Genomic DNA, 10,204 nt, shown 5'->3' with positions numbered 1-10,204 from the left:
TAGCTTCACTCACTAGGATTTTCCTTCTGCCTAGTTTCACTCACTAGGTCTTTCACCTGGCTTCACTCACCAGGATTTCCCATACTGACTAGCTTCACTCACTAGGTCTTTCACCTTGCTTCACTCACCAGGATTTTCAACTGCCCGGCTTCACTCACTGGGACTTTCCTTCTTCCTAGCTTCACTCACTAGGACTTTCACCTGGCTTCACTCACCAGGATTTTCCAGTCAAGTATCCAGTCACCCTTGTCCTACTCAACTCTCCTTCACGATCTCCCCACATGAACAATTGCACCTGCAATCTCCATGTATTGTCTACATGTATTGTGAAACATCGAAACTCATACATCAAGACTCGAGCTTGAACCAATTCAAGCTCAATCAATCAGGTCAACCTTGACCTAGGGAATATTGCACCAACAGTTACAAGTTTGGTCCTTAATGGAGTGTAAATGCTCATTAAGGCCATTAATGCTAATTAAGTGTTTCATTGGATGAAAATACTTAAGCTTTTTGCTCTTCATTTTTGGACTTAATCTTCATTCTTCTTGCTCATCTTCTCCTTGGCCGAAATCCACCTTCAAGGTTGCTAGCACAACCTTTCTTCTTTTGTGAGTTTGTGAGACAAACGAACACTTGTTCGTGTGGATACCGTAGAGGCGCAAACGCGAGATCGTATTGTGATCTGAGCTGTCGGGAGTCCGTGAACACGCACCAAAGGTATACTTCATCATGTTTTAGATCTAACTTAGTATAAAGTTTTGTTTCCCTTCACATGGATCTTCTGGGGTAATAGGTTTTTCTGCTGCGCGTTTGAGTGTTTAGCAACCTATTACCTTACACAACGGAGCTTAGTGAGTTCGACATATAGTATCAGCCCCGAACGACCATCAAGGCACAATCCTTGGTGGACTTTGTCACTGAGGTGCAGAATCTTGAGCCAAAAGCCACTTGGAGGATATATGTGGACGGATCGTCCACTCGGCAAGGGAGCGAAGTCGGTGTACTATTGATCTCCCCTCAGGAAGAACAGATGCATCTGTCCGTTCGACTAGAATATCAGGCAACTAATAACGAGGCTGAATACAAGGCGCTCATAGCAGGCCTACAAGCCGTTCGACATGTCAGAGCGATCAGGGTCTTGATTCACTCGGATTCCTAGTTAGCCGCTCAACAACTCACTGGAACATTTGAGATAAGCAACACTCGACTCAAGCTCTACGTCGAAGCCTTTGAAAGGTTAAAAGCCAACTTTCGGGAGGTGGTTATTCAGAAGATACCCCGAGCGAAAAATCAAGTGGTAGACGAGCTGGCTAAGCTAGCTAGCTCCATATCACCTGTTGTTATATCGCAGTCGATCGAACATGTATCTTTGGCGGCACACGTCGATCGGATGGAAGGACTCACCTTCCCAAACGACTGGAGGACGGCGCTGATAGAGTTCCTGCGATCAGGAATTACACCGTCCGATCGGGTGGAAGCCCACCTGTTGAGAAGGAGAGCAGAAAGATTCACGTTGATTGGGGATCAACTGTACAAGAAAGTTTTCTCCCGGCCCCTACTCAAGTGCATCAGACCAGAAGACAACGAGTGCTTGCGGAGGGCACCTGGGCGGTCAGTCGTTGGCCAGGAAGATACTGCTGGCCGGATATTTTTGGCCAACCCTCCAGGCGGATGCCGCTCGGACAGTGTCCACCTGCCTGTCCTGCCAGAGGTATAACAACCTCTCGCACCGACCCACAGAAGAGATGACGACGCCCACCGTATCTTACCCGTTCGATCAATGGGGCATGGATATAGTGGGGGCCTTCCCCATGGCGATCGACCAACGAAAGTTCCTGCTAGTCGCGGTAGACTACTTCTTCAAATGGGTCGAGATCGAGCCTCTCACAAGATAACAGAGCAGATGGTTCAAAAATTCATCTGGCAACACATCATATGCCGATTCGGAATTCTGCATTGGCTCGTCTCCGACAATGAGAGACAGTTCGCCGGGCAACGTCTCAGAGAATGGTGCGAAGGCTATGGGATTCAGCAGGCCTTCACTTCCGTAGCATATCCCCAAAGCAACGGACAAGCTGAAGTCGCCAATCGGAAGATTCTGTGAATTCTTTGAGTTCGGCTCGACCACGTCGAAGGTAGCTGGGCAGAGGAGCTTCCGGGCGTGATATGGGCAATCTGCACGACCCCAAAGGAGGGGGCAGGAGTGACACCATTCCACTTAGTTTATGGAGGCGAAGCAGTCGTCCCTGTTGAAGTTGGAATTGAGTTTGATCGTCTGCAGTAGTATAGCGAGGAGAATGCCGAGCGAAGACTCCTAGAGCTGGACTTGGTGGACGAAGCACGTGCCAAAGCAATCGTCCGGCTGACGGCCTACCGACAGAGGATGCGTCGGAACTACAACAAGCGGGTAATACCTAGATCTTTTCAGGTCGGCGACTTCGTATGGAAGAAGGTGAAGCCAGTCGAGGATGTCACCAAGATGGAGGCTCCTTGGGTCGTACCTTTCAAGGTCGTGGGAAAGCTTCAGTCGGGTGCTTATTACCTAGAGGACGAGGACAGGCGAAGGCTAGAGCGTCCCAGGAGTGCAAACCACCTCCAGCCATACCGAGCTGGGTGAAAGGTGCGCTGATGTAACTAATACCATGTAATCTTCATTTTTTCTGCGTCCTTCGGCTGCAAGATTAAAAACTAAAGCAAAGGTTTACAAAGTTATCGCCGAGCGGCCAACCTGCTTTGAAGACCGTCGAGCGGCGACGTTAAACCCTAGAGTCGGAGCGGCGACTATAAAAACCCCGCCCTAAAGACCGTCGAGTGACGACGTTGAACCATAAAGTCAGAGCGGCGACTATAAAAACCTCACCTTGAAGACCGTCGAGCGGCGACGTTAAACCCTAGAGTCGGAGTGGTGACTATAAAAACCCTGCCTTGAAAACCGTCGAGCGGCGATGTTAAACCCTAGAGTCGAACGGCGACTATAAATATCCGTTCTAAAGACCATAGAGTGGTGACGTTAAACCCTAGAGTCGGAGCGGTGACTATAAAAACCCCACCTTGAAGACCGTCCAACGGCGACGTTAAACCCTAGAGTCGGTGCGACGACTATAAAAACTCTGCCTTGAAGATCGTCGAGCGGCGACGTTAAACCCTAGAGTCGAACGATGACTATAAATATCCGTTCTGAAAACCGTCGAGCGGCGACGTTAAACCCTAGAGTTGGAGTGGCAACTATAAAAACCCCGCCTTGAAGACCGTCGAGCGACGACATTAAACCCTAGAGTCGGAGCGTTACTATAAAAACCCCGCCTTGAAGACCGTCGAGCGGCGACGTTAAACCCTAGAGTCGGAGTGGCAACCCCCGCCTTGAAGACTGCCGAGCGGCGACGTTAAACCCTAGAGTCGGAGCGACGACTATAAAAACCTCGTCTTGAAGACCGTCGAGCGGCGATGATAAACCCTGGCCTTAAAAAATCATTTAGCGTAGGTGCTAAAACTGAAGTCGAGCGGCGACTATAAAAGACATGATCTTAAGCGAATATTTCAATAATAGCGAGGGTGCCACAGCCAATCGGGACTACGCAACCAAATACTTAGCAAGCAAACAATATATGAAAAAGACGCAAAAGGATTGCTGCCAAATGGCAAGAACACAGTTAAGGCTTACAAAAAACAAGGTTTACTATCGACTCCTCGCTCACTCAATACAGTCAAAGGCCTCGTCGGGAATACCCTCAAGAAGCTGGACTCAGTTGACATCCCTGTCAGAGAAAGCTTTATGGAGGTGGTCGTTCGCCTTCAGCTAGACAAGCGTGGAGTTGATGGCCAGCTCGAACGAGTGGACGATCCGGTTGGTTGCCTTCTCCAGAAATTGGTCCGAGCGCAGGTATTGTTGCTTCCAGGTGGCAAAGCAACTCGGTTCGGCCTCCTGATAGGTCTTCAGGGCAGCACAGGAGGCCTCCAGCTCCTCTTCCAAATGCTTCACTTGATTTTGAAGCTCCACCTCCTTGGCCGAGCGGCTCTCCCGCTCGGCAGATAGGTAGTCCTTTGCTTTCTTCAGATCTTCGGCCAACTGTAGGGCTTCTTTATTCTTTTCTTCTAAGTCGGCGATGCCCCGTTGTTTCCTCGTGGAGGTCAGGTCAAGCTTCCTATCATAAGTCTTCAACTGTGCCCCTATTTGGCCCAACCTACTGGTCTACTCAGTCGATTTCTGCTGCTCCTCGGTGAGGAGTCGTTGGGCCTTCTCCATCTCGGTCTTCAGACGGGCGGACGGTGGTCCCTAGGAAGAGGCTTCTCCAGAAATCTTGAGCCTCTTCAACTCATCTTCCACTTGGGCCAGCCGCTGGCACATGGCGATATTCTCCACCCAGTACTGCAGACAAATATTAGTGCCGAGCGGAGGTAATTTACTAGTTTATTAAAAATACTAACCCTGGTGGACATCTCCAGATGGTTGTCAACCAGTGCGCCCGGAGGTTTCGGCTCAGGTCGGCCACCTCCCGTAAGTGGAGGCGGCAGGGGCAGTGCTTGGTGCTGGGTGTGTGACTGGCCATGGCAGAAGTGTAGGACCGTTGGGCCGGCTAGAAGGGTTGGTAAATAACCTGTCAATTAAAAACAAACAACCCTTCCTCGAACGATTAAGCTAACACTTGTAAAATGAATTAAGCAGATAAATAAGAGCATAAAAGAAAAGACGAGGCACCAAATGTTTACTTGGTTACAACCGATGTGGTTGTTAATCCAAGGAAGATTAAGCTCAAAAATTCCTTCAGGCGGAGAAGCCTCTTACAACGTTTAGGCACAGAAAATAGAAGCTTAACTACAACTAAAGCATACAAGTGTTTGGAAATAGAATGATCGTGATTGTTGAAAAGCTTCTGGACCAAGGCTATATTTATAGCCTTGGTCGGGGCGCCTGGAAGGGTTCCGGGCGCCCTGGGGGGGATAAAATTTATCCCCCAACGGTTGGATCGAGTCAAAGCTCGATCCTGGGAAAAAGTCAGTTCCGGGCGCCCCGGACAGCTCCGGGCGCCCCGGAGCCAAAAGTCAACCCTGTTGACTTTTGGTCCGTGCTCTCTTCTCCGGTTCAGCTCGCCTCTGGTCCGGGTCTTTCTGCTCCGGCTCCGCTTGCTTGGGTGATCTCTGACATCCGAAATAGGGCTCACCCGAACTCATCTTCCGGTCTTCTCGAGCGTGCTTCCCTCCGGCTTCTCGTCCCTCAGAATTGCTGCGTGTCCCTTCTCGTCCACCAGCGTACTCATCCGCAGACTTCGTCCCTCGGTCGCACCCCGTGCCGACCTTCGCGCTAGCTGCGTCTCTTGCTCCCCGAGCAATCTTCCGCTCCGGCTTTGGTACCTCGGAACCACCGCGCGCACTTCCTTCTCGTCCGCCGGTGTACTCTTCCGCAGCACCTCGTCCCTCGGACGCACAGCGTGCCGTCCTTCTCGCTAGCTGTGTCTTCCGCTCGAGTACCTGTGCTCCTAAGCTCCTGCACACTTAGACACAAGGTTAGAAACAACGCAGGACCTAACTTAACTTGTTGATCACACCAAAATAACCTTGGGGTTCCAACAATCTCCCCCTTTTTGGTGTGATCAACCCAAGTTAAGCTAGGGTCAAAAATAGATATGAAAAATTAAACAATGTTCAATTTTCAATTTTCAATAACGTGCAACATGATAGAAAGAATGAATTCTACCTCCCCCTAGACTTATACTTTCCCTCTTCTCCCCCTTTAATCACAATAAAAATGGGGTTTGAGAAAAAAAACAATCTAAGGGTTTGACACTTAGAAAGATTATAGAAATCTATTTCAATGATTTTCCGAGAAAGCATATTTCCAAGTTAAGGAAAAAGATTTCTAAGTCAAAGAATAACTTTTAAAAAATTTCTAAGTTTTCACCAAAAAAAAAACTTTCTAAGCTCAAAAATTTATGCAAGAAAATTTTGGAAGATTGATAACATTAAAAGAATTTTCTATGTATTTATTTATTTTAATACTTATATCAAAAAGTTTTAAATTTCCATTTCAATTTATTAGCACTTCTTAAATCACACTTTTTCAAATTTAAAGCCACAAATATTAAACGTGCAAAAAATTGTATCATGTTAATTTCTATAATTTTTTGAATTTCTACTTCACAAAAATATTTCAATGGCATAAACTTGATAAAATTTTTCGACAATCTAATTTGTAAAAATTCTTTCGGCAATGTGCAAGATTCGTTTGAAAGAATATTTTGTGATAAAAATTCTAATTTGCAGGAATTTATTAAAAAAAGATTTCTTAATCCGAAACACTTTTTCGATGACTCAATTTCTAAATCGCAAAACTCTTTCGAGAAAGTAATTTGTAATTCGAAAAAATATTCGAAGAAAGTTTTCGACAACACTTCTAATTTGCATACTTCTTTCGAATAAATGTTTTGCAATTTACAAAAGTTTTTCGATAAAATTTCTAACTTGCAAAATTCTTTAAATAATATTTTTGATTTGCAAGACAGGTTTGACAATTGATTTTCTAATTCGAAAAATTCTTTCGATGATTCAATTTCTGATTCGAAAGACTCCTTAGGTAATTTTTCGATTGAATCATTTAATTGATCAGAAGATGAAGACCATACCTTTTTGGCCGTAGGTTCTCCCCTTGTTGAATTAATTTCTTCCGAAGATTCTCCCCCTTCATCGATCTCGGGATGTACTTCGGCTATTGGGGTTGTCTTGGTAATTTCTTCCGTCTCGGATTCTTCTGATGACGGCTCGATGTCTATTGAGGAGACGACTTCAACCGGTTCTTCATAGAGCATTAAGAACTTTTCCCAAAGTTCTTTCGCGCTTTTGTACTCTCCGACTCTGTCGAAATCTTTAGTTGGTATTGCGCTTAGAATGTGAAACTCTGCCCGAGCATTCGCCATGGACTCTTCACGTTGCTTCTCGTTCCAGAGGCGTATGCCGATTTTCTCTCCGTTCGTGTCTTTCAGTGCTTCATAACCTGTTTTCATTATTAGAGAAGTACCAATATCAGAGTTAAGAAATACCGTCATTTGTTGCTTCCAAGAGGCAAGCTCCCCCTCGAATGCTGGTGGGTAGTCGCTAGCTCCGGCCATTATTTTGTTGCTTCAGACAGCGGTTAGTCCTTCTGAGGCGTACTCGGCTCTGATACCACTTGTAGGACCGTTGGGCCGGCTAGAAGGGTTGGTAAATAACCTGTCAATTAAAAACAAACAACCCTTCCTCGAACGATTAAGCTAAAACTTGTAAAATGAATTAAGCAGATAAATAAGAGCATAAAAGAAAAGACAAGGCACCAGAAGTTTACTTGGTTACAACCGATGTGGTTGTTAATCCAAGGAAGATTAAGCTCAAAAATTCCTTCAGTCGGAGAAGCCTCTTACAACGTTTAGGCACAGAAAACAGAAGCTTAACTACAACTAAAGCATACAAGTGTTTGGAAATAGAATGATCGTGATTGTTGAAAAGCTTCTGGACCAAGGCTATATTTATAGCCTTGGTCGGGGCGCCTGGAAGGGTTCCGGACACCCTGGGGGGATAAAATTTATCCCCCAACGGTTGGATCGAGTCAAAGCTCGATCCTGTGAAAAAGTCAGTTCCGGGCGCCCCGGACAGTTCCGGGCGCCCCGGACAGCTCCGGGCGCCCCGGAGCCAAAAGTCAACCCTGTTGACTTTTGGTCCGTGCTCTCTTCTCCGGTTCAGCCTCTAGTCCGGGTCTTTCTGCTCCGCTTGCTTGGGTGATCTCGACATCCGGAATAGGGCTCACCCGAACCCATCTTCCGGTCTTCTCGAGCGTGCTTCCCTCCGGCTTCACCGCCGCGCGTGTCCTTCTCGTCCACCAACGTACTCATCCGCAGACTTCCGTCCCGCATGCCGTCCTTGCGCTAGCTGCGTCTCTTGCTCCCGAGCAATCTTCCGCTCCGGCCAGACTCGGAACCACCTCGCACTTCCTTCTCGTCCCTGTACTCTTCCGCAGACCTCGTCCCTGACGGCCGTCCTTCTTGCTAGCTGCGTCTTCCGCTCGAGTACCTGTGCTCCTAAGCTCCTGCACACTTAGACACAAGGTTAGAAACAACGCAGGACCTAACTTAACTTGTTGATCACACCAAAATAACCTTGGGGTTCCAACAAGAAGATCCTCGGTAGGCAGGCGAAGGGTGGCGGCGATGGATCGTCTTCCGCCTGGCGTCGATTGAGCAGAGGCAGAAGGACCGGATGTTTGAATGGGGAGGACTGAAAAATGGTGGATCGGGTTATCCTCCACCTAGCCGACGGAAGGGAGGTGATGGGTCGAACGGGGAGTGGCTCTTGCAGCTCAGCCAGGGACGGGGTCCGATCGGAGGAAGTGGCCTCCACTGTTGTGGGAGCCGGGGACGCAACGCTCCCCTTGCCGAAGCTTGGATGGCCGAAGTGGCGGATCGGGAGGGTGCGTCGGTTCGGCGCCTCTTATGGGTGAGCAGCACGTCGTCGCCCGAAGAACCAGAACCTTCAGTAGGAAGGACGGGCAACACCTCTCGGTCTGCTCCGGGGTCGGTTGCCCCTTCCACGCTAGGCGTTCGCTCGGTGGTCCCATCACCTGCAGTTGCAGTTTCCCCAGCCATGCCCCCTCTTGTGAGCCGACCAGGGTCAAACCCAGTCGCTCCATTTCCTTAGCAGCAACTGCCTCGATTTCAGCCTGCTTAGCCTTCATTATACCAACCGCTTGGGCATGCATCATGATGTCAGCTGCAAGAGAAGAACAGAATCAGTTAGATTCAAAGAAAAAAAGTTAAGAAACTTCGTACCTAGGCTGCTCGAGAGCTTCACTCGGCTAGGACTCAGCCCGAAGATGTACATTACACCCTCTGGTAGCAATTTGTGAATGTTGAACTTCAGTCCGGCCAACATATTAGCAGCGTGGAGGTAATCTGGCTGAGTCTTATACCTCTTCAGCTCGGGCGGGGGTGGCAGGGCGATCTGCCATTGAGTGCGAAAGTGGGGCCGCTCGGGGAGTCTCAAATAAAAAAAAGTACTTCTTCCAGTGTTTGTTGGAGGAGGGCATCTTGTCAAAGAAGACTAAGCCGATGCGAGATTAAAATAGGTGGGTGCCCAGTTTGGATTGTTTGAGGTAATAGAAGTAGTGGAAGACCCGAGGGGTCAACGGGATGTTGTGCACTTTAAATAGCACGATTACACCACATAACAAGCAGAAGGAATTGGGGGCGAGCTAGGTGAGCGGGATTCGAAAAAAAATTACAAACTTCGGTATGAACGGATGCATGGGAAACCGGAGACCAGCCACGAACTGGTCTCGAAAGAAACAAATAGTGCCGGTCGACAGGTTGTGTGGCTGATCGGATGGTGCGGCCAGGACAAGCTCATGGTCGGGCGGGAGGTCAAAAGCATTGATGAGGTGCGCCACGTCGCCCGCATCAAACCTGGTCTCCATGGTGGTATACTAGAGACCAGGGGCCGGGTCGACTGGCTGGGAGGAACTGGCCATAATTGAAAAACAGAGAAGCCGAAAGTGTCGCTGAGGGAATCACCGAAAAAATAAAGCAGAAGATCACTGGACAGAACGACGGCACACCAGAAAACGCTAAAAGGCAAGAAAGGAAGACGACGGAACAGAACTCAAAGCTTACAGGAGAATGGAGCACCGGAGGAGAGAGTCGGGGATCGCCAGAGCACTGAACGCAAACGATCGTCGGAGCATTGAACGCAAACGATTGCTGGAGCACACGAACACGAAGGCAGCGGCAATGGAGCAGAAGTCGGCGAGGCGGCTTTATAAAGATAAGGTCCAACTGAGCGGAATCGTCCGATCTAGGGCATAGGAACCGGAGTACGCATCTGATCGTTGAATTCAAACCGCCAAACGTCATATCAGCAGCTATCACCTCGGACGTGCGATGGCTGCGCCAGCAACACATGGCGTCCTCCCACGGGGCAGCATTTAATGGGCACATGCTCGGCCTTAATGGGGGTGATTTGCACGTATCACGAGGAGATTTAGACAGCATCAGCGTTAGCTGACAGGCTCGCACCCCTTCGAAAGCGGGGAGGCAAAGTATCCAAGTACAAAGGCACGATGCGCCGACCGGGGGAGAGGGATCATCCCTACATAGATCGAGCGGGATCCCACCCATCTATTTAGCCGACCGGCCAACCGTTCCTCAAGCTATTTGTCCAGTCAGTCGGACTTGCAGCCTCCTTC

Source organism: Zingiber officinale, chromosome 9A (assembly GCF_018446385.1).
Source record: "Zingiber officinale cultivar Zhangliang chromosome 9A, Zo_v1.1, whole genome shotgun sequence".
Lineage (NCBI taxonomy): Eukaryota > Viridiplantae > Streptophyta > Magnoliopsida > Zingiberales > Zingiberaceae > Zingiber > Zingiber officinale.
This window is presented reverse-complemented; position numbering follows the sequence as displayed.